Source organism: Misgurnus anguillicaudatus, unplaced genomic scaffold (genome assembly GCF_027580225.2).
Source record: "Misgurnus anguillicaudatus unplaced genomic scaffold, ASM2758022v2 HiC_scaffold_29, whole genome shotgun sequence".
NCBI classification, from domain to species: domain Eukaryota; kingdom Metazoa; phylum Chordata; class Actinopteri; order Cypriniformes; family Cobitidae; genus Misgurnus; species Misgurnus anguillicaudatus.
In genome coordinates, this window is record NW_027395279.1 from 2,400,194 (window position 1) to 2,424,377 (window position 24,184).

Here is a 24,184-nt window from a genome sequence, read left to right on the forward strand (position 1 = left end):
AATAAAAAATTTAAAGGTAATTTTTCGTTTTTTGCATTTTTCGGCCATTTCTGATGAAAATTTTAATATAATGCCAATAGAACTTTTTGTTCAGAAGGTAAGGTTAGTTTCTTCCTATGGTGTTTTTGAGTCGATCAGAATTACGCTCGCGGAGATATTCGCACGTGTTTTTTAAGCGCTATTTTGCTGCGCAGGGTTAACCGTAAGGCGAATTCTGGCAAGTTTGGTATCGTTGGACTCGGCAACTATTCAGAACTCCAAGGAAACAAGTCCCGTGACAATACATTGACCGCAGCCAAAGTTATAGTCGTGTAATACATTAATCTGACCACTAGGTGGCGCTGCGACGAAACTGTGCATGCACCCTCAGTTCCTGACTGGCATCACAAGTACCAAGTGACATGTCAATAGGCCTAAGTTTGACGAAGATACAGCCTAAAATCCGTTTTTTTGCACTCTACGTAAAATTTGTTAAGGCGGTATACAACAACGGATTGGTGTATTGAAATTCTTTTGATAACTTTTTGCCATGAGTGTCTCTAGATGCTACGTGCCGATTTTCATGGCAATCGGACAAAAGCTCTAGGACAAGTTCGAAAAAGTAGGTTTTACGAATAATTCAAAATAGTGGAAAAATTTTCATGACGGAAAATGACGTCATAGGGTCCTTTCGAATCGTCTTGAGCCAAGGAATCAGAGAAAACGAAAATTGTGTTTCTAGGACATACGGACCAGAAGTTATAAGCAAAAACATAAGTACAACTTTGGACTGTTGGTGGCGCTAGCGGGTTAGACATAGAGACTCCAAATTTGCTGTGGGGACACACTGGAGTGTCCTTTATCAGTGTGCCAAATTTCATAACTTTCCTACGTACGGTTCTATGGGCTGCCATAGACCGCAATGGCGGAAGAAGAATAACTAATAATAATTGTAAAAAGAAAACTAACAAATACAATAGGGGTCTTCGCCCCTTCGGGGCTTGACCCCTAAATATAGCTGCAAGCAGCAATGCCGGGGTCAAGCCGAAAAGGGCACAGAAGGATGTAAAATTGAGATCGGATAAGCAGATTGAAGAACCTAGGTAAATCTAATAATTTTAGATGAAAAAACAAAAAAGTTATCAACAAAAATAATCTAAGTTCTTGTCTACTGCAATCGTCCTTCTGGTATTGACAATCATGGAACATTAGAGCACTGAATGCCATGTGAGTGGTGTTTGCAGTGGCAAAACATGGGTCACATCATGTTATAACAAGTTTAATTAGTCAAAAGAGACCATCCCCGTGTCTCTACGATGTTCTGATGCAGAGATATTGCTTTTGCAAAAACGGTTGATAAGGTATTCTCAATGGTTGCTAGGGAGTTAATTGGCAACATCCAGTGATTATAGTCAAAGCCATGAAATGAATAATCCATGATGACTCATGGTTTTAGATGTGTTGTTGCAGTAGTTTTAGGCAAAAATACCATATTCTATCTCAAAACCAGTAGGTGGCGCAAAGACAAAATTGTGCATGCAACATCAGGTCATGATTGTGTTACATCTAGCTAGTTTTATGACTATACACTTTAGTTTAGTTAAGAAACAGTTGTATGACCATAAGGCTGGCTTGTTATCAAAGGTTTTGTTCAATTATAAGGCCATCTAGTGGTGCAAGCATACAATTTTTTTTGTGTGGCCTCAGAATGTGCTCATGCATCAGCGTATCAAATCTGGTGAAAAAATCTCTTTTCGTTACAAAGTTACAACCATTTATGTGTAAAAAACACAAAATTTGAAGGTAATTTTTCGTTTTTTGCAATTTTCGGCCATTTCTGATGAAAATTTTAATATAACGTCAATAGAACTTTTTGTTCAGAAGGTAAGGTTAGTTTCTTCCTATGGTGTTTTCGAGTCGATCGGAAAAACGCTCGCGGAGATATTCACGCGTGTTTTTTAAGCGCTATTTTGCTGCGCAGGGTTAACCGTAAGGCGAATTCTGGCATGTTTGGTATCGTTGGACTCGGCAACTATTCAGAACTCCAAAGAAATAAGTCCTGTGAAAATACGTCAATCTGAGCCAAAGTTATAGGCGTGTAAAGCATTCATCTGGCCACAAGGTGGCGCTGTGACGAAACTCTGCATGCTCCCTTAGTTCCTGACTGGCATCACAAATACAAAGTATCGTGTCAATAGGCTTAAGTTTGGCGAAGATAAAGCCTCAAATCCGTTTTTTTGCGCTCTACGTAAAATTCGTTGACGCGCTATACGACAATGGATTGGTTTATCAAAATTCTTTTAATAACTTTTTGCCTTGAGTGTCTCTAGATGGTGCATACCGATTTTCAAGGCAATCTGGCAAAAGCTCTAGGACGAGTTCGCAAAAGTAGGTTTCATGAACATTTCAAAATGGCGGGAAAATTTTCATGACGGAAAATGACGTCATAGGGTCCATTCGAATCGTCTTGAGCCAAGGAATCGGAGGAAACAAGAATTTAATTTCTAGGACTTATGGATCAGAAGTTATAAGCAAAAACATAAGTGCAAATTTGGACTGTTGGTGGCGCTAGCGGGTTAGAGATAGAGACTCCAAATTTGCTGTGGGGACACATTGGACTGTCCTTTATCAGTGTGCCAAATTTCATAACTTTCCTACGTACGGTTCTATGGGCTGCCATAGACCGCAATGGCGGAAGAAGAATAACTAATAATAATAATTATTATAAAAAGAAAACTAACAAATACAATAGGGTTCTACGCCCCTTCGGGGCTTGACCCCTAAATATAGCTGCAAGCAGCAATGCCGGGGTCAAGCCGAAAAGGGCACAAAAGGATTTAAAATTGAGATTGGATAAGCAGATTGAAGAACCTAGGTAAACCTAATTATTTTAGATGAAAAAATAAAAAAGTTATCAACAAAAATAATCTAAGTTCTTGTCTACTGCAATCGTCCTTTTGTTATTGACAATCATGGAACATTAGAGCACTGAAGGACATGCGAGTGGTGTTTGCAGTGGCAAAACATGGGTCACATTATGTTATAACAAGTTTAATTAGTAAAAAAAGAGACCATCCCCGTGTCTCTACGATGTTCTGATGCAGAGATATAGCTTTTGCAAAAACGTTAAATAAGGTATTCTCAATGGTTGCTAGGGAGTGAATTGGCAACCACCAGTGATCATAGTCAAAGCCATGAAAGGAATAATCCATGATGACTCATGGTTTTAGATGTGTTGTTGCAGTAGTTTTAGGCAAAAATGCCATATTTCCATCTCAGAACCATTAGGTGGCGCAATGACAAAATTGTGCATGCAACATCAGGTCAAGATTGTGTTACATCTAGCTACTTTTATGACTATACACTTTAGTTTAGTGAAGAAACAGTTGTATGACCATAGGACTGACTTGATATCAAAGATTTTGTTCAATTATAAGGCCATCTAGTGGTGCAAGCATACAATTTTTTTTGTGTGGTCTCAGAATGTGCTCATGCATCAGCGTATCAAATCTGGTGTAAAAATCTCATTTTGTTGCAGAGTTATAACCATTTATGTGTAAAAATCACCAAATTAAAAGGTAATTTTTCGTTTTTTGCAATTTTCGGCCATTTCTGATGAAAATTTTAATATAACTCCAATAGAACTTTTTGTTCAGAAGGTAAGGTTAGTTTCTTCCTATGGTGTTTTCGAGTCGAACGGAAAAACGCTCGCGGAGATATTCACGCGTGTTTTTTAAGTGCTATTTTGCTGCGCAGGGTTAACCGTAAGGCGAATTCTGGCATGTTTGGTATCGTTGGACTCGGCAACTATTCAGAATTCCAAAGAAACAAGTCCCATGAAAATACATCAATCACAGCCAAAGTTATAGGCATATAAATCATTCGTCTGGCCACTAGGTGGCGCTGCGACGAAACTGTGCATGCACCCTCAGTTCCTGACTGGCATCACAAGTACCAAGTGTCGTGTCAATAGGCCTAAGTTTGACGAAGATACAGCCTAAAATCTGTTTTTTTGCGCTCTACGTAAACTTCGTTAAGGTGGTATACGACAACGGATTGCTGTATCGAAATTCTTTTGATAACTTTTTGCCATGACTGTCTCAAGATGATACATACCAATTTTCGTGGCAATCGGGCAAAAGCTCTAGGACGAGTTCGCAAAAGTAGGTTTCACGAATAATTCAAAATGGCGGAAATTTTTTCATGACGGAAAATGACGACATAGGGTCCATTCGAATCGTCTTGAGCCAAGGAATCAGAGTAAACAAGAATTTCGATTCTAGGACTTACGGGTCAGAAGTTATAAGCAAAAACATAAGTGCAACTTTGGACTGTTGGTGGCGCTAGCGGGTTAGACATAGAGACTCCAAATTTGCTGTGGGGACACATTGTACTGTCCTTTATCAGTGTGCAAAATTTCATAACTTTCCTACGTACGGTTCTATGGGCTGCCATAGACCGCAATGGCGGAAGAAGAATAACTAATAATAATAATTATTATAAAAAGAAAACTAACAAATACAATAGGGGTCTTCGCCCCTTCGGGGCTTGACCCCTAAATATAGCTGCAAGCAGCGATACCGGGGTCAAGCCAAACATGGCAAAAAATGATTCATACGTGATGACTGTCATGATTTAAGGTCTAAGTTTGCATTAGTTTTATGAAAAAAATAGCAATTTTTTTGTATCTTGAGACCACTAGGTGGCACTGTGCCGAAACAATAGATGGTGGCTGAGGTCATGACTGTGATGACACATACCAAATTTAGTGTAAATACGATAAAGCGATACAGAGATATAGCCTTAAATGACTTGACCACTAGAGGGCACTGACCAAAACAATAGTTTGTGACTCAGGTCTTGATTGTGATGACACCCACCAAATTTGGTGTAAATACGATAAAGAGATGCAGAGATATAGCTTCAAATCTCTTGACCACTAGGGGGCGCCAAAAAGTTTACAAGTCCTCTCAGAACATGTTGCTGATGAACCATACCAAGTTTCATAACAATACGCAATTGCGTTTCTAAAATACTTGAACTTAAAGAAAATATTCAAAATGGCCGACACACAAAATGGCCGACCAAAAACCATTTGGTATCGTTTGACTCGGCATGCCTCACGAAATCTAACAAGACCACTCTCATAATTTAACATTCAAGTTTGCAGTAGTTATAAGCAAAAATAGACATCTTTTATATCTCGTGACCAGTAGGGGGCAGTGTGACGAAATGGTGCATGCACCCTCAGGACATTACTGTTATAACATAAACGAAGTTTCATATTAATATGCAGAAGTTTTGCAAAGATACAGGCTCAAACACATTTTGGCGTGCTCGCCCTCGCATTCTTTGATGCGTTATACGACAACGGATAGGTCTACCGAAAAGCTTTTGATAACTTTTTGTCTGGAGTGTCTCTAGATGATGTGTACCAAAAATCAAGCCAATCAAAGAAGCACTCTAGGAGGAGTTCGAAAAAGTAGGTGTTCAATATAATTCAAAATGGCCGACAGGAAGTAGGTTTGACTCAGACATATTTGGTACAGTCGGACTCAGCATGAGCCAAGGAATCAATAGAGTAAAGTCCTATGTCAGCGTGGCAATTTATATCAAATGATATAAAGATTTTAAACAATTTATTTACATATCCTGATCACTAGGTGGCGCCGTCTTAAAGATTTATAGGTGCGCTCAGAACATGTCACTGATGAACCATGCCAAATTTCGTAGCGATACGCCATTCTGTTTGTGAAATACTGAACTTAATGAGAAAATTCAAAATGGCCGACACCCAAAATGGCCGACCGAAAACCGTTTGGTATCGTTTGACTCGGCATGTCTCAAGGAATCTAACAAGACCACCTTCATGATTTTAGACTCAAGTTTGAAGTAGTTATAAGCGAAAATATGCATTTTTTGAAACTCGTGACCACTAGGTGGCGCTGTGACGAAACGTTGCAGGCACCCTCAGGTCATGATTGTAATGACGTATTCCAAGTTTCGTGTCGATACAATAAAGTTTTGCGAAGATATGGCCTCACGTCCGTTTTGGCGTGCTCGCCGCCATATATGTTGTCAATTTATACGAGAACGCATTGGTCTATCAAAAAGCTTTTGATAACTTTTTGTCTGGGGTGTCTCTAGATGCTATATATCAAAGGACATGCAAATCGGACGGACGCTCTAGGAGGAGTTCGAAAAAGTAGGTTTTACGGAAAATTCAAAATGGCGGAAAGATTTGCATGACACAAATGACATCAACGTATGCAATTGAATCATCATGAGCCAAGGATTCAGAAGAAACAGTAATTTAGTTTCTAGGACTCACGGGTCAGAAGTTATGAGCATGAACATAAGTGGATTTTTGGACTATTGGTGGCGCTAGAGGGTTTGAGTCAGACACACCAATGTTGCTATAGTAACTTCTAAGACCGTCCTCTACATGTGTGCCAAATTTCATAACTTTCCTATGTACGGTTCTATGGGCTGCCATTGACTTCAATGGCGGAAGAACAAGAAGAAGAATAATATATAATAATAATAATAATAAATATAGCTGCAAGCAGCGATACCGGGGTCAAGCCAAACATGGCAAAAAATGATTCATACGTGATGACTGTCATGATTTAAGATCTAAGTTTGCATTAGTTTTATGAAAAAAAAGCAATTTTTTCGTATCTTGAGACCACTAGGTGGCACTGTGCCAAAAGAATAGATGGTGCCTCAGGTCATGACTGTGATGACACATACCAAATTTAGTGTAAATACAATAAAGCGATACGGAGATATAGCCTTAAATGACTTGACCACTAGGGGGCACTGACCAAAAAATAAATTGTGACTCAGGTCTTGATTGTGATGACACCCACCAAATTTGGTGTAAATACAATAAAGAGATGCAGAGATATAGCCTTAAATGACTTGACCACTAGGGGGCACTGACCAAAAAATAAATTGTGACTCAGGTCTTGATTGTGATTACACCCACCAAATTTGGTGTAAATACGATAAAGAGATGCAGAGATATAGCTTCAAATCTCTTGACCACTAGGGGGCACCGGAAAGTTTACAAGTCCTCTCAGAACATGTTGCTGATGAACCATACCAAGTTTCATAACAATACGCAATTGCGTTTCTGAAATACTTGAACTTAAAGAAAAATTCAAAATAGCCGACACCCAAAATGGCCGACCGAAAACCGTTTGGTATCGTTTGACTCGGCATGCCTCAAGGACTCTAACAAGACCACCTTCATGATTTTAGACTCAAGTTTGAAGTAGTTATAAGCGAAAATAGGCATTTTTCGAATCTCGTGACCACTAGGTGGCGCTGTGACGAAACATTGCAGGCACCCTCAGGTCATGACTGTAATGACATATACCAAGTTTCGTGTCGATACAATAAAGTTTTGCGAAGATAAGGCCTCACGTCCGTTTTGGCGTGCTCGCCGCCATATATGTTGTCAATTTATATGAGAACGCATTGGTCTATCAAAAAGCTTTTGATAACTTTTTGTCTTGGGTGTCTCTAGATGCTACATACCAAAGGACATGCAAATCGGACAAACGGTCTAGGAGGAGTTCGAAAAAGTAGGTTTTATGAAAAATTCAAAATGGCGGAAAGATGTGCATGACACAAATTACATCCATGTGTGCATTTGAATCATCATGAGCCAAGGATTCAGAGGAAACAAGAATTTAGTTTCTAGGACTCACGGGTCAGAAGTTATGAGCATGAACATAAGTGGATTTTGGACTGTTGGTGGCGCTAGAGGGTTTGAGTCAGACACACCAATGTTGCTATAGTAACTTCTAAGACCGTCCGCTACATGTGTGCCAAATTTCATAACTTTCCTATGTACGGTTCTATGGGCTGCCATTGACTTCAATGGCGGAAGAACAAGAAGAAGAATAATATATAATAATAATAATAATAAGAAGAAAACTAACAATAACAATAGGGTTCTACGCCCCTTCGGGGCTTGACCCCTAAATATAGCTGCAAGCAGCGATACCGGGGTCAAGCCAAACATGGCAAAAAATGATTCATACGTGATGACTGTCATGATTTAAGATCTAAGTTTGCATTAGTTTTATGAAAAAAACAGCAATTTTTTGTATCTTGAGACCACTAGGTGGCGCGGTGCAGAAACAATAGATGGTGCCTCAGGTCATGACTGTGATGACACATACCAAATTTAGTGTAAATACGATAAAGCAATACAGAGATATAGCCTTAAATGACTTGACCACTAGGGGGCACTAACCAAACAATAAATTGTGACTCAGGTCTTGATTGTGATGACACCCACCAAATTTGGTGTAAATACAATAAAGAGATGCAGAGATATAGCCTTAAATGACTTGACCACTAGGGGGCACTAACCAAACAATAAATTGTGACTCAGGTCTTGATTGTGATGACACCCACCAAATTTGGTGTAAATACAATAAAGAGATGCAGAGATATAGCCTTAAATGACTTGACCACAAGGGGGCACTGACCAAAAAATAAAGTGTGACTCAGGTCTTGATTGTGATGACACCCACCAAATTTGGTGTAAATACGATAAAGAGATGCAGAGATATAGCTTCAAATCTCTTGACCACTAGGGGGCACCGAAAAGTTTACAAGTCCTCCCAGAACAAGTAGGTAATGAACCATACCAAGTTTCATAACAATACACAGTTGCGTTTCTGAAATACTTGAACTTAAAGAAAAATTCAAAATGGCCGACACACAAAATGGCCGACCAAAAACCATTTTGTATCGTTTGACTCGCCATGCCTCACGAAATCTAACAAGACCAGTCTCATAATTTTACATTCAAATTTGCAGTAGTTATAAGCAAAAATAGACATTTTTTATATCTCGTGACCAGTAGGGGGCAGTGTGACGAAATGGTGCATGCACCCTCAGGTCATCACTGTTATGACGTATACCAAGTCTCATATTAATACGCAAAAGTTTTGCGAAGATACAGGCTCAAACACATTTTGGCGTGCTCGCCCTCGCATTCTTTGATGCGTTATACGACAACGGATAGGTCTACCGAAAATCTTTTGATAACTTTTTGTCTAGAGTGTCTCTAGATGATGCATACCAAAAATCAAGCCAATCACACGAGCGCTCTAGGAGGAGTTCGAAAAAGTAGGTGTTCAATATAATTCAAAATGGCCGAGAGGAAGTAGGTTTGACTCAGACATATTTGGTACCGTCGGACTCAGCATGAGCCAAGGAATCAATTGAGTGAAGTCTTATGTCATAGTGGCAATTGAATCAAATGATATAAAGATTTTAAACAATTTATTTACATATCCTGACCACTAGGTGGCGCCGTCCTAAAGATTTATAGGTGCGCTCAGAACATGTCACCGATGAACCATGCCAAATTTCGTAGCGATACGCCATTCGGTTTGTGAAATACTGAACTTAATGAGAAAATTCAAAATGGCCGACACCCAAAATGGCCGACCGAAAACGGTTTGGTATCGTTTGACTCGGCATGCCTCAAGGAATCTAACAAGACCTCCTTCATGATTTTAGACTCAAGTTTGAAGTAGTTATAAGCGAAAATAGGCATTTTTCGAATCTCGTGACCACTAGGTGGCGCAGTGACGAAACGTTGCAGGCACCCTCAGGTCATGACTGTTATGACATATACCAAGTTTCGTGTCGATACACAAAAGTTTTGCGAAGATACGGCCTCACGTCCGTTTTGGCGTGCTCGCCGCCATATATGTTGTCAATTTATACGAGAACCTATTGGTCTATCAAAAAGCTTTTGATAACTTTTTGTCTTGGGTGTCTCTAGATGCTACATACCAAAGGACATGCAAATCGGACAAACGGTCTAGTAGGAGTTCGAAAAAGTAGGTTTTACGAAAAATTCAAAATGGCGGAAAGATGTGCATGACACAAATGACATCAATGTGTGCAATTGAATCATCATGAGCCAAGGATTCAGAGGAAACAAGAATTTAGTTTCTAGGTCTCACGGGTTAGAAGTTGTGAGCATGAACATAAGTGGATTTTTGGACTGTTGGTGGCGCTAGAGGGTTTGAGTCAGACACACCAATGTTGCTATAGTAACTTCTGAGACTGTCCTCTACATGTGTGCCAAATTTCATAACTTTCCTACGTACGGTTCTATGGGCTGCCATTGACTTCAATGGCGGAAGAACAAGATGCAGAATAATAATAAGAAAACTAATAACAATAACAATAGGGTTCTACGCCCCTTCGGGGCTTGACCCCTAAATATAGCTGCAAGCAGCAATGCCGGGGTCAAGCCGAAAAGGGCACAAAAGGATGTAAAATTGAGATTGGATAAGCAAATTGAAGACCCTAGGTAAACCTAATAATTTTAGATGAAAAAACAAAAAAGTTATTAACAAAAATAATCTAAGTTCTTGTCTACTGCAATCGTCCTTCTGTTATTGACAATCAGGGAACATTAGAGCACTGAAGGACATGCGAGTGGTGTTTGCAGTGGCAAAACATGGGTCATGTCATGTTATAACAAGTTTAATTAGTCAAAAGAGACCATCCCCGTGTCTCTACGATGTTCTGATTCAGAGATATAGCTTTTGCAAAAACGGTTGATAAGGTATTCTCAATGGTTGCTAGGGAGTGAATTGGCAACCACCAGTGATTATAGTCAAAGCCATGAAAGGAATAACCCATGATGACTCATGGTTTTAGATGTGTTGTTGCAGTAGTTTTAGGCAAAAATACCATATTCTATCTCAAAACCAGTAGGTGGCGCAATGAAAAAATTTTGCATGCAACATAAGGTCATGATTGTGTTACATCTAGCTAGTTTTATGACTATACACTTTAGTTTAGTTAAGAAACAGTTGTATGACCATAAGGCTGGCTTGTTATCAAAGGTTTTGTTCAATTATAAGGCCATCTAGTGGTGCAAGCATACAATTTTTTTTGTGTGGTCTCAGAATGTGCTCATGCATCAGCGTATCAAATCTGGTGTAAAAATCTCATTTTGTTGCAGAGTTATAACCATTTATGTGTAAAAAACACCAAATTTAAAGGTAATTTTTCGTTTTTTGCAATTTTCGGCCATTTCTGATGGAAATTTTAATATAACGCCAATAGAACTTTTTGTTCAGAAGGTAAGGTTAGTTTCTTCCTATGGTGTTTTCGAGTCGATCGGAAAAACGCTCGCGGAGATATTCACGCGTATTTTTTAAGCGCTATTTTGCTGCGCAGGGTTAACCGTAAGGCGAATTCTGGCATGTTTGGTATCGTTGGACTCAGCAACTATTCAGAACTCCAAAGAAACAAGTCCCGTGAAAATACGTCAATCGGAGCCAAAGTTATAGGCGTGTAAAGCATAAGTCTGACCACTAGGTGGCGCTGTGACGAAACTCTGCATGCACCCGTAGTTCCTGACTGGCATCACAAGTACCAAGTATCGTGTCAATAGGCTTAAGTTTGCCGAAGATACAGCCTCAAATCCGTTTTTTTGCGCTCTACGTAAAATTCGTTGACGCGGTTTACAGAAACGGATCGACGAATTGACATGAATTCCATAACTTTTTGCCGTGAGGGTCTGTAGATGCTACATACTCATTTTCGTGGAAATCGGGCTAAAGCTTTAGGACGAGTTCGCAAAAGTAGGTTTTACGAATAATTCAAAATGGCGGAAAAATTTTCATGACGGAAAATGACGTCATAAGGTCCAGTCGAATCGTCTTGAGCCAAGGAATCAGATGAAACAAGAATTTAATTTCTAGGACGTATGGGTCAGAAGTTATAAGCAAAAACGTAAGTGCAACTTTGGACTGTTGGTGGCGCTAGCGGGTTAGACATAGAGACTCCAAATTTGCTATGGGGACACATTGGACTGTCCTTTATCAGTGTGCCAAATTTCATAACTTTCCTACGTACGGTTCTATGGGCTGCCATAGACCGCAATGGCGGAAGAAGAAGAATAACTAATAATAATAAGAAAACTAACAGATACAATAGGGGTCTTCGCCCATTCTGGGCTTGACCCCTAATAATTATTATAAAAAGAAAACTAACAAATACAATAGGGGTCTTCGCCCCTTCGGGGCTTGACCCCTAAATATAGCTGCAAGCAGCGATACCGGGGTCAAGCCAAACATGGCAAAATTGATTAATACGTGATGACTGTCATGATTTAATATCTAAGTTTGAATTAGTTTTAGGAAAAAAATAGCTATTTTTAGTATCTTGAGACCACTAGGTGGCGCTGTGCCGAAACAATAGATGGTGCCTCAGGCCATGACTGTGATGACACCCACCAAATTTGGTGTAAATACGATAAAGAGATGCAGAGATATAGCTTCAAATCTCTTGACCACTAGGGGGCGCCGAAAAGTTTACAAGTCCTCCCAGAACATGTTGCTGATGAACCATACCAAGTTTCATAACAATATGCAATTGCGTTTCTGAAATACTTGAACTTAAAGAAAAAATTCAAAATGGCCGACACACAAAATGGCCGACCAAAAACCATTTGGTATCGTTTGACTAGGCATGCCTCACAAAATCAAACAAGACCAGTCTCATAATTTTACATTCAAGTTTGCAGTAGTTATAAGCAAAAATAGACATATTTTATATCTCGTGACCAGTAGGGGGCAGTGTGACGAAATGGTGCATGCACCCTCAGGTCATCACTGTTATGACATATACCAAGTCTCATATTAATACGCAAAAGTTTTGCAAAGATACAGGCTCAAACACATTTTGGCGTGCTCGCCCTCGCATTCTTTGATGCGTTATACGACAACGGATAAGTCTACCGAAAAGCTTTTGATAACTTTTTGTCTAGAGTGTCTCTAGATGATGCATATCAAAAATCAAGCCAATCACACGAGCGCTCTAGGAGGAGTTCGAAAAAGTAGGTGTTCAATATAATTCAAAATGGCCGACAGGAAGTAGGTTTGAACCAGACATTTTTGGTACAGTCGGACTCAGCACGAGCCAAGGAATCAATAGAGTGAAGTCTTATGTCATAGTGGCAATTTAATCAAATGATATAAAGATTTTAAACAATTTCTTTACATATCCTGACCACTAGGTGGCGCCGTCCTAAACATTTATAGGTGCGCTCAGAACATGTCACTGATGAACCATGCCAAATTTCGTAGCGATACGCCATTCTGTTTGTGAAATACTGAACTTAATGAGAAAATTCAAAATGGCCGACACCCAAAATGGCCGACCGAAAACCGTTTGGTATCGTTTGACTCGGCATGCCTCAAGAAATCTAACAAGACCACCTTCATGATTTTAGACTCAAGTTTGTAGTAGTTATATGCAAAAATAGGCATTTTTCGAATCTCGTGACCACTAGGTGGCGCTGTGACGAAACGTTGCAGGCACCCTCAGGTCATGACTGTAATGACATATACCAAGTTTCGTGTCGATACAATAAAGTTTTGCGAACATACGGCCTCACGTCTGTTTTGGCGTGCTCGCCGCCATATATGTTGTCAATTTATACGAGAACGCATTGGTCTATCAAAAAGCTTTTGATAACTTTTTGTCTGGGGTGTCTCTAGATGCTACATACCAAAGGACATGCAAATCGGACGAACGCTCTAGGAGGAGTTCGAAAAAGTAGGTTTTACGGAAAATTCAAAATGGCGGAAAGATTTGCATGACACAAATGACATCAATGTGTGCAATTGAATCATCATGAGCCAAGGATTCAGTGGAAACAAGAATTTAGTGTCTAGGACTCACGGGTCAGAAGTTATGAGCATGAACATAAGTGGATTTTTGGACTGTTGGTGGCGCTAGAGGGTTTGAGTCAGACACACCTATGTTGCTATAGTAACTTCTGAGACTGTCCTCTACATGTGTGCCAAATTTCATAACTTTCCTACGTACGGTTCTATGGGCTGCCATTGACTTTTGGGTGGAAGAACGAGGAAGATAAATAATAAATATAGCTGCAAGCAGCGATACCGGGGTCAAGCCAAACATGGCAAAAAATGATTCATACGTGATGACTGTCATGATTTAAGATCTAAGTTTGCATTAGTTTTATGAAAAAAAGAATTTTTTTCGTATCTTGAGACCACTAGGTGGCACTGTGCCGAAAGAATAGATGGTGCCTCAGGTCATGACTGTGATTGACACATACCAAATTTAGTGTAAATACAATAAAGCAATACGGAGATATAGCCTTAAATGACTTGACCACTAGGGGGCACTGACCAAAAAATAAATTGTGACTCAGGTCTTGATTGTGATGACACCCACCAAATTTGGTGTAAATACAATAAAGAGATGCAGAGATATAGCTTCAAATCTCTTGACCACTAGGGGGCATCGGAAAGTTTACAAGTCCTCCCAGAACATGTTGCTGATGAACCATACCAAGTTTCATAACAATACGCAATTGCGTTTCTGAAATACTTGAACTTAAAAAAAAATTCAAAATGGCCGACACACAAAATGGCCGACCAAAAACTATTTGGTATCGTTTGACTCGGCATGCCTCACGAACTCTAACAAGACCAGTCTCATAATTTTACATTCAAGTTTGCAGTAGTTATAAGCAAAAATAGACATTTTTTATATCTCGTGACCAGTAGGGGGCAGTGTGACGAAATGGTGCATGCACCCTCAGGTCATCACTGTTATGACATATACCAAGTCTCATATTAATACGCAAAAGTTTTGCGAAGATACAGGCTCAAACACATTTTGGAGTGCTCGCCCTCGCATTCTTTGATGCGTTATACGACAACGGATAGGTCTACCGAAAAGCTTTTGATAACTTTTTGTCTAGAGTGTCTCTAGATGATGCCTAATAAAATTCAAGCCAATCAAAAAAGCGCTCTAGGAGGAGTTCGAAAAAGTAGGTCTTTAATATAATTCAAAATGGCCGACAGGAAGTAGGTTTGACTCAGACATATTTGGTACAGTCGGACTCAGCATGAGCCAAGGAATCAGTAGAGTGAAGTCTTATGTCATAGTGGCAATTTAATCAAATGAAATAAAGATTTTAAACAATTTATTTACCTATCCTGACCACTAGGTGGCGCCGTCCTAAAGATTTATAGGTGCGCTCAGAACATGTCACTGATGAACCATGCCAAATTTCGTAGCGATACGCCATTCTGTTTGTGAAATACTGAACTTAATGAGAAAATTCAAAATGGCCGACACCCAAAATGGCCGACTGAAAACCGTTTGGTATCGTTTGACTCGGCATGCCTCAAGGAATCTAACAAGACCACCTTCATGATTTTAGACTCAAGTTTGAAGTAGTTATAAGCGAAAATAGGCATTTTTCGAATCTCGTGACCACTAGGTGGCGCTGTGACGAAACGTTGCAGGCACCCTCAGGTCATGACTGTAATGACATATACCAAGTTTCGTGTCGATACAATAAAGTTTTGTGAAGATACAGCCTCACGTCCGTTTTGGCGTGCTCGCCGCCATATATGTTGTCAATTTATATGAGAACGCATTGGTCTATCAAAAAGCTTTTGATAACTTTTTGTCTGGGGTGTCTCTAGATGCTACATACCAAAGGACATGCAAATCGGACAAATGGTCTAGGAGGAGTTCGAAAAAGTAGGTTTTACGGAAAATTCAAAATGGCGGAAAGATGTGCATGACACAAATGACATCAATGTGTGCATTTGAATCAACATGAGCCAAGGATTCAGAGGAAACAAGAATTTAGTTTCTAGGACTCACGGGTCAGAAGTTGTGAGCATGAACATAAGTGGATTTTTGGACTGTTGGTGGCGCTAGAGGGTTTGAGTCAGACACACCAATGTTGCTATAGTAACTTCTGAGACTGTCCTCTACATGTGTGCCAAATTTCATAACTTTCCTATGTACGGTTCTATGGGCTGCCATTGACTTTCGGCGGAAGAACGAGGAAGAAAAATAATAATAATAATAATAATAAGAAAACTAACAATAACAATAGGGTTCTACGCCCCTTCGGGGCTTGACCCCTAATAAGAAAACTAACAGAAACAATAGGTGTCTACGCCACTTCGTGGCTTGACCCCTAAATATAGCTGCAAGCAGCGATACCGGGGTCAAGCCAAAAATGGCAAAAAATGATTCATACGTGATGACTGTCATGATTTTAGATCTAATTTTGCATTAGTTTTATGAAAAAAATTGCAATTTCTTTGTATCTTGAGACCACTAGGTGGCGTTGTGTCGAAACAATAGATGGTGCCTCAGGTCATGACTGTGATGACACATACCAAATTTAGTGTAAATACAATAAAGCGATACGGATATATAGCCTTAAATGACTTGACCACTAGGGGGCACTCACCAAACAATAAATTGTGACTCAGGTCTTGATTGTGATGACACCCACCAAATTTGGTGTAAATATGATAAAGAGATGCAGAGATATAGCTTCAAATCTCTTGACCACTAGGGGGCGCCGAAAAGTTTACAAGTCCTCCCCGAACATGTTGCTAATGAACCATACCAAGTTTCATAACAATACGCAATTGCGTTTCTGAAATACTTGAACTTCAAGAAAAAATTCAAAATGGCCGACACACAAAATGGCCGACCAAAAACCATTTGGTATCGTTTGACTCGGCATGCCTCACGGAATCTAACAAGACCACTCTCATAATTTTACATTGAAGTTTGCAGTAGTTATAAACAAAAATAGACATTTTTTATATCTCGTGACCAGTAGGGGGCAGTGTGACGAAATGGTGCATGCACCCTCAGGTCATCACTGTTATGACATATACCAAGTCTCATATTAATACGCAAAAGTTTTGCGAAGATACAGGCTCAAACACATTTTGGCGTGCTCGCCCTCGCATTCTTTGATGCGTTATACGACAACGGATAGGTCTACCGAAAAGCTTTTGATAACTTTTTGTCTAGAGTGTCTCTAGATGATGCATACCAAAAATCAAGCCAATCACATGAGCGCTCTAGGAGGAGTTCGAAAAAGTAGGTGTTCAATATAATTCAAAATGGCCGACAGGAAGTAGGTTTGACTCAGACATATTTGGTACAGTCGGACTCAGCATGAGCCAAGGAATCAATAGAGTGAAGTCTTATGTCATAGTGGCAATTTAATCAAATGACATAAAGATTTAAAAAAATATATTTTCATATCCTGACCACTAGGTGGCACCGTCCTAAAGATTTATAGGTGCGCTCAGAACATGTCACTGATGAACCATGCCAAATTTCGTAGCGATACGCCATTCTGTTTGTGAAATACTGAACTTAATGAGAAAATTCAAAATGGCAGACACCCAAAATGGCCGACCGAAAACCGTTTGGTATCGTTTGACTCGGCATGCCTCAAGGAATCTAACAAGACCACCTTCATGATTTTAGACTCAAGTTTGAAGTAGTTATAAGCAAAAATAGGCATTTTTTGAATCTCGTGACCACTAGGTGGCGCTGTGACGAAACGTTGCAGGCACCCTCAAGTCATGACTGTAATGACATATACCAAGTTTCGTGTCGATACACGAAAGTGTTGCGAAGATACGGCCTCACGTCCGTTTTGGCGTGCTCGCCGCCGTATATGTTGTCACTGTATACGAGAATGCATTGGTCTATCAAAAAGCTTTTGATAACTTTTTGTCTGGGGTGTCTCTAGATGCTACATACCAAAGGACATGCAAATCGGACAAACGGTCTAGGAGGAGTTCGAAAAAGTAGGTTTTACGGAAAATTCAAAATGGCGGAAAGATGTGCATGACAGAAATGACATCAATGTGTGCAATTGAATCATCATGAGCAAAGGATTCAGAGGAAACAAGAATTTAGTTTCTAGGACTCACGGGTCAGAAGTTATGAGCATGAACATAAGTGGATTTTTGGACTGTTGGTGGCGCTAGAAGGTTTGAGTCAGACACACCAATGTTGCTATAGTAACTTCTGAGACTGTCCTCTACATGTGTGCCAAATTTCATAACTTTCCTACGTACGGTTCTATGGGCTGCCATTGACTTTTGGGTGGAAGAACGAGGAAGAAGAATAATAATAAATATAGCTGCAAGCAGCGATACCGGGGTCAAGCCAAACATGGCAAAAAATTATTCATACGTGATGACTGTCATAATTTAAGATCTAAGTTTGCATTAGTTTTAGGAAAAAAAGTGCAATTTTTTTGTATCTTGAGACCACTAGGTGGCGCTGTGCCGAAACAATAGATGATGCCTCAGGTCATGACTGTGATGACACATACCAAATTTAGTGTAAATACAATAAAGCGATACGGAGATATAGCCTTAAATGACTTGACCACTAGGGGGCACTGTCCAAAACAATAGATTGTGACTCAGGTCTTGATTTTGATGACACCCACCAAATTTGGTTTAAATACGATAAAGAGACACAGAGATATAGCTTCAAATCTCTTGACCACTAGGGGGCGCCGAAAAGTTTACAAGTCCTCCCAGAACATGTTGCTGATGAACCATACCAAGTTTCATAACAATACGCAATTGCGTTTCTGAAATACTTGAACTTAAAGAAAAAATCAAAATGGCCGACACACAAAATGGCCGACCAAAAACCAGTTGGTGTCGTTTGACTCGGCATGCCTCACGAAATCTAAGAAGACCAGTCTCATAATTTTACATTCAAATTTGCAGTAGTTATAAGCAAAAATAGATTTTTTTTATATCTCGTGACCAGTAGGGGGCAGTGTGACGAAATGGTGCATGCACCCTCAGGTCATCACTGTTATGACATATACCAAGTCTCATATTAATACGCAAAAGTTTTGCGAAGATACAGGCTCAAACACATTTTGGCGTGCTCGCCCTCGCATTCTTTGATGCGTTATACGACAACGGATAGGTCTACCGAAAAGCTTTTGATAACTTTTTGTCTAGAGTGTCTCTAGATGATGCATACCAAAAATCAAGCCAATCACACGAGCGCTCTAGGAGGAGTTCGAAAAAGTAGGTGTTCAATATAATTCAAAATGGCCGACAGGAAGTAGGTTTGACTCAGACATATTTGATACCGTCGGACTCAGCATGAGCCAAGGAATCAATAGAGTGAAGTCTTATGTCATAGTGGCAATTTAATCAAATGATATAAAGATTTTAAACAATTTATTTACATATCCTGACCACTAGGTGGCGCCGTCCTAAAGATTTATAGGTGCGCTCAGAACATGTCACCGATGAACCATGCCAAATTTCGTAGCGATACGCCATTCGTTTGTGAAATACTGAACTTAATGAGAAAATTCAAAATGGCCGACACCCAAAATGGCCGACCGAAAACGGTTTGGTATCGTTTGACTCGGCATGCCTCAAGGAATCTAACAAGACCTCCTTCATGATTTTAGACTCAAGTTTGAAGTAGTTATAAGCGAAAATAGGCATTTTTCGAATCTCGTGACCACTAGGTGGCGCTGTGACGAAACGTTGCAGGCACCCTCAGGTCATGACTGTTATGACATATACCAAGTTTTGTGTCGATACACAAAAGTTTTGCGAAGATACGGCCTCACGTCTGTTTTGGCGTGCTCGCCGCCATATATGTTGTCAATTTATATGAGAACGCATTGGTCTATCAAAAAGCTTTTGATAACTTTTTGTCTTGGGTGTCTCTAGATGCTACATACCAAAGGACATGCAAATCGGACAAACGGTCTAGGAGGAGTTGGAAAAAGTAGGTTTTACGAAAAATTCAAAATGGCGGAAAGATGTGCATGACACAAATGACATCAATGTGTGCAATTGAATCATCATGAGCCAAGGATTCAGAGGAAACAAGAATTTAGTTTCTAGGTCTCACGGGTCAGAAGTTGTGAGCATGAACATTAGTGGATTTTTGGACTGTTGGTGGCGCTAGAGGGTTTGAGTCAGACACACCAATGTTGCTATAGTAACTTCTGAGACTGTCCTCTACATGTGTGCCAAATTTCATAACTTTCCTATGTACGGTTCTATGGGCTGCCATTGAATTTCGGCGGAAGAACGAGGAAGAAAAATAATAATAAATATAGCTGCAAGCAGCGATACCGGGGTCAAGCCAAACATGGCAAAAAATGATTCAAACGTGATGACTGTCATGATAGATATAAAAAATAGCAATTTTTTGTATCTTGAGACCACTAGGTGGCGCTGTGCCGAAACAATAGATGGTGCCTCAGGTCATGACGGTGATGACACATACCAAATTTGGTGTAAATACGATAAAGCGATACGGAGATATAGCCTTAAATTATTTGACCACTAGGGGGCACTGACCAAAACAATAGATGGTGACTCAGGTCTTGATTGTGATGACACCCACCAAATTTGGTGTAAATACGATAAAGTGATGCAGAGATATAGCTTCAAATCTCTTGACCACTAGGGGGCGCCGAAAAGTTTACAAGTCCTCTCAGAACATGTTGCTGATGAACCATACCAAGTGTCATAACAATACGCATTTGCGTTTCTAAAATACTTGAACTTAAAAAAAATTCAAAATGGCCGACACACAAAATGGCCGACCAAAAACCATTTGGTATCGTTTGACTCACCATGCCTCACGAAATCTAACACGACTACTCTCATAATTTTACATTCAAGTTTGCAGTAGTTATAAGCAAACATAGACATTTTTTATATCTCGTGACCAGTAGGGGCAGTGTGACGAAACGGTGTTTGCACTCTCAGGTCATCACTGTTATGACATATACCAAGTCTCATATCAATATGCAAAAGTTTTGCGAAGATACAGGCTCAAACACATTTTGGCGTGCTCGCCCTCGCATTTTTTGATGCGTTATACGACAACGGATAGGTCTACCAAAAAGCTTTTGATAACTTTTTGTCTGAAGTGTCTCTAGATGATGTGTACCAAAAATCAAGCCAATCAAACAAGCACTCTAGGAGGAGTTCGAAAAGTAGGTGTTCAATATAATTCAAAATGGCCGACAGGAAGTAGGTTTGACTCAGACATATTTGGTACAGTCGGACTCAGCATGAGCCAAGGAATCAATAGAGTAAAGTCCTATGTCAGTGTGGCAATTTATATCAAATGAAATAAAGATTTTAAACAATTTATTTACATATCCTGACCACTAGGTGGCGCTGTCCTAAAGATTTATAGGTGCGCTCAGAACATGTCACTGATGAACCATGCCAAATTTCGTAGCGATACGCCATTCTGTTTGTGAAATACTGAACTTTATGAGAAAATTCAAAATGTCCGACACCCAAAATGGCCGACCGAAAACCGTTTGGTATCGTTTGACTCGGCATGCCTCAAGGAATCTAACAAGACCAACTTCATGATTTTAGACTCAAGTTTGAAGTAGTTATAAGCGAAAATAGGCATTTTTCGAATCTCGTTACCACTAGGTGGCGCTGTGACGAAACGTTGCAGGCACCCTCAGGTCATGACTGTAATGACATATACCAAGTTTCATGTCGATAGACCAAAGTGTTGCGAAGATACAGCCTCACGTCCATTTTGGCGTGCTCGCCGCCATATATGTTGTCAATTTATATGAGAACGCATTGGTCTATCAAAAAGCTTTTGATAACTTTTTGTCTGGGGTGTCTCTAGATGCTACATACCAAAGGACATGCAAATCGGACAAACAGTCTAGGAGGAGTTCGAAAAAGTAGGTTTTACAGAAAATTCAAAATGGCGGAAAGATGTGCATGACACAAATGACATCAATGTGTGCAATTGAATCATCATGAGCCAAGGATTCAGAGGAAACAAGAATTTAGTTTCTAGGACTCACGGGTCAGAAGTTGTGAGCATGAACATAAGTGGATTTTTGGACTGTTGGTGGCGCTAGAGGGTTTGAGTCAGACACACCAATGTTGCTATAGTAACTTCTGAGACTGTCCTCTACATGTGTGCCAAATTTCATAACTTTCCTATGTACGGTTCTAGGGGCTGCCATTGACTTCAATGGCGGAAGAGGAAACATAATAATAATAATAAATATAGCTGCAAGCAGCGATACCGGGGTCAAGCCAAACATGGCAAAAATAATTCATACGTGATGACTGTCATGATTTAAGATCTAAGTTTGCATTAGTTTTAGGAAAAAATAGCAATTTTTTTGTATCTTGTGACCACTAGGAGGCACTGTGCCGAAACAAGAGATGGTGCCTCAGGCCATGACTGTGATGACACATACCAAATTTAGTGTAAATACGATAAAGCGATACAGAGATATAGCCTAAAATGACTTGACCACTAGGGGGCACTGACCAAAACAATAGATGGTGACTCAGGTCATGATTGTGATGACACCCACCAAATTTGGTGTAAATGCGATAAAGAGATGCAGAGATATAGCTTCAAATCTCTTGACCACTAGGGGGCGCCGAAAAGTTTACAAGCCCTCTCAGAACATGTTGCTGATGAACCATACCAAGTTTCATAACAATACGCAATTGCGTTTTTGAAATACTTGAACTTAAAGAAAATATTCAAAATGGCCGAAACACAAAATGGCCGACTGAAAACCATTTGGTATCGTTTGACTCGGCATGCCTCACATAATCTAACAAGACTAATCTAATAATTTTACATTCAATTTTGAAGTAGTTATAAGCAAAAATAGACATTTTTTATATCTCATGACCAGTAGGGGGCAGTGTGACGAAACGGTGCATGCACCCTAAGGTCATCACTGTTATGACATATACCAAGTCTCATATCAATACGCAAAAGTTTTGCGAAGATACAGTCTCAAACACATTTTGGCGTGCTCGCCCTCGCATTCTTTGATGCGTTATACGACAACGGATAGGTCTACCAAAAAGCTTTTGATAACTTTTTGTCTGGAGTGTCTCTAGATGATGCATACCAAAAATCAAGCCAATCACACGAGCGCTCTAGGAGGAGTTCGAAAAAGTAGGTGTTCAATATAATTCAAAATGGCCGACAGGAAGTAGGTTTGACTCAGACATATTTGGTACAGTCGGACTCGGCACGTGCCAAGGAATCAAAGGATTGAAGTCTCATTTCAGTGTGGCAAATGAATCAAATGCTATAAAGATTTTAAACAATTTATTTACATATCCTGACCACTAGGTGGCGCTGTCCTAAAGATTTATAGGTGCGCTCAGAACATGTCACAGATGAACCATGTCAAATTTCATAGCGATACGCCATTCTGTTTGTGAAATACTGAACTTAATGAGAAAATTCAAAATGGCCGACACCCAAAATGGCCGACCGAAAACCGTTTGGTATCGATTGACTCGGCATGCCTCAAGGAATCTAACAAGACCACCTTCATGATTTTAGACTCAAGTTTGAAGTAGTTATAAGCGAAAATATGCATTTTTCGAATCTCGTGACCACTAGGTGGCGCTGTGACGAAACGTTGCAGACACCCTCAGGTCATGACTGTTATGACATATACCAAGTTTCGTGTCGATACACAAAAGTTTTGCGAAGATACGGCCTCACGTCCGTTTTGGCGTGCTCGCCGCCATATATGTTGTCAATTTATATGAGAACTCATTGGTCTATCAAAAAGCTTTTGATAACTTTTTGTCTTGGGTGTCTCTAGATGCTACATACCAAAGGACATGCAAATCAGACAAACGGTCTAGGAGGAGTTCGAAAAAGTAGGTTTTACGGAAAATTCAAAATGGCGGAAAGATGTGCATGACACAAATGACATCAATGTGTGCAATTGAATCATCATGAGCCAAGGATTCAGAGGAAACAAGAATTTAGTTTCTAGGACTCACGGGTCAGAAGTTATTAGCATGAACATAAGTGGACGTTTGGACTGTTGGTGGCGCTAGAGAGTTTGAGTTAGACACACCAAATTTGCTATAGTTACTTCTAAGACTGTCCTGTACATGTGTGCCAAATTTCATAACTTTCCTACGTACGGTTCTATGGGCTGCCATTGACTTCAATGGCGGAAGAACAAGAAACTGAATAATAATAAGAAAACTAACAGAAACAATAGGTGTCTACGCCACTTCGTGGCTTGACCCCTAAATATAGCTGCAAGCAGCGATACCGGGGTCAAGCCAAACATGGCAAAAAATGATTCATACGTGATGACTGTCATGATTTAAGATCTAAGTTTGCATTAGTTTTATGAAAAAAATAGAAATTTTTTGTATCTTGAGACCACTAGGTGGCGCGGTGCAGAAACAATAGATGGTGCCTCAGGCCATGACTGTGATGACACATACCAAATTTAGTGTAAATACGATAAAGCAATACAGAGATA